Source organism: Lactuca saligna, chromosome 2 (genome assembly GCF_052625555.1).
Source record: "Lactuca saligna cultivar CGN05327 chromosome 2, ASM5262555v1, whole genome shotgun sequence".
Taxonomy (NCBI): Eukaryota; Viridiplantae; Streptophyta; class Magnoliopsida; order Asterales; family Asteraceae; genus Lactuca; species Lactuca saligna.
In genome coordinates, this window is record NC_136418.1 from 67,104,464 (window position 1) to 67,106,719 (window position 2,256).

Here is a 2,256-nt window from a genome sequence, read left to right on the forward strand (position 1 = left end):
TGGGCCACCCAACTCGCCGAGTCCCACTCTCACTTTTCACTCTTACTCACTGCTACTCGTCGAGTCTGGCATCGACTCGACGAGTACCCTCTTGATCCAAGAACTCAGACAATCTTCATCCGACTCGCCGAGCCGGATGAACAAACTTGACGAGTTGTTCTTGATCTTTAAGAAGATTGCCTTGGACTCGCCGAGTTGATGAACAACTCGCCGAGTCCCTTCATCACTGAGTTTACCCTCAACTCGCTGAGTCCACTCCCTAACTCACCTCATCCCTTCAACACTGATAAAACTGAAGAACTCGGGACTCGCGACCCAACTCGTCGAGTCGTTCTTCCGACTCGCCGAGTTGCTGCCATGCAACTGATTTTTACTTGATTTTGTTTGAATCCAACACATACAATTGATAGATCTGGGTCCAATAAGCTGATTTACCACGTAAAGTTTCCAACTTTACGTGTACAACCTCATGAATAAGGGAAATAAGGCTAAAAGATGCACAAAATGGGTAGATCTATGGTTATCATGCAATATAACTCCAAAAGACAGTAGATCTGGGCTCTACAACACCCCAACATTCAGATCCATAGCTATTTCGACTTAATAAGGCGTTCATGCAAGTGTAAGGCTTAGAACAAGCATCAACTAGCTCTTAGGAGAGCTCTAATGGAAGTTTAAAGCATATAACAAGATGGAACTCCGAAAATACCTCAATTAACTCTGATTTGGCCTTGGATCTTTGCACTACAACACTTCTCCTTGCTTCTTCTTTCTTCTCCTTCTTCACACCTTCACAAAATGGCACCAAAACACATATAAGCTCTTCAAGGGAGGTTTAGGGTTCTAACACTGCGTTCTCAGGGTGAGGGAGGCGAGGATGGGGGCTATAAGGTGGTATAAATAGTGGGCAACCCGGGGATTTTAGGGTTTCACCCAGACAGATGGACTCGCCGAGTCAGGGATATGGACTCGCTGAGTCCCCGGCTCACGCGTGCCCTCAGGCGCGACCCTACTCGGCGAGTCAGGCTAGAACTCGCCGAGTCCCTCTTGAAAAACTCACTATAATTACCAATAAATCAACATACCGGGAACGGGTCGTTACAATTCTCCCCCACTTGTCTCAGACTTCGTCCTCGAAGTCTACTACGGCTGGATCTGCAAATAACTCCGGGTAGTGCGCTCTCATTTCCTCTTCAGCCTCCCACGTCCATTCAGACCCCTTCCGGTGCTGCCACTGCACCTTTACTAGCTGAATTACCTTGTTCCTCAAGGTCTTGGTCTTCCGTTCCAGAATCGCGACCGGCTTCTCGATATAATTTAGGCCGCTATCAACCTGAATGTCCTCTAAGGGAACGACTGTTGTCTCATCCACCAAACACTTCCTCAACTGCGACACGTGGAAGGTGTTGTGTATCTGACTAAGCTCCTCAGGGAGATCTAACCGATAAGCAACCCGACCCACCTGGGCCAAAACCCTGAAAGGACTAATAAATCTGGGGCCCAATTTGCCCCTCTTCCGGAACCTGATGACACCTTTCCAAGGTGAGACTTTCAGAAGAACCATATCTCCCACCTGGAACTCCAAGTCCGAACGCCTCCTGTCGGCGTAGCTCTTCTGCCGACTTTGCGCAGTCTGCAGCCTACTACGGACCTGCTGGATCAATTCCATCGTCTTGAGCACCACTTCGGTGCTCCCTATAACTCGCTGACCGACCTCACCCCAACAAATCGGGGTCCTGCACTTCCTGCCATATAACATCTCAAAAGGAGGTCGATCAATACTCGCATGATAACTGTTGTTATACGAGAATTTCGCTAACGGAAGATACGTATCCCAACTGCCCCCAAAATCTAGAACACATGCCCTAAGCATGTCCTCAAGAGTCTGAATCGTCCTCTCACTCTGCCCGTCAGTCTGAGGATGAAAAGCAGTGCTGAAATGGAGACGAGTACCCATCTCGTCGTGGAATCGCTTCCAGAATCTGGACGTGAAACGAACATCTCGGTCCGACACCACCGATACCGGCACTCCATGACGTGCCACAATCTCTCGCACATAGATATCGGCTAACTTTTCCGCCGATATACTCTCCTGAATCGGAATAAAATGGGCACTCTTCGTCAACCGATCCACTACTACCCATATCGAGTCCACCCCGCGTGCGGTCCTGGGGAGTTTGGTGACAAAATCCATGGTGATATCCTCCCATTTCCACACGGGAATGTCTAACGGCTGCATCTTGTTGTGAGGTCTAT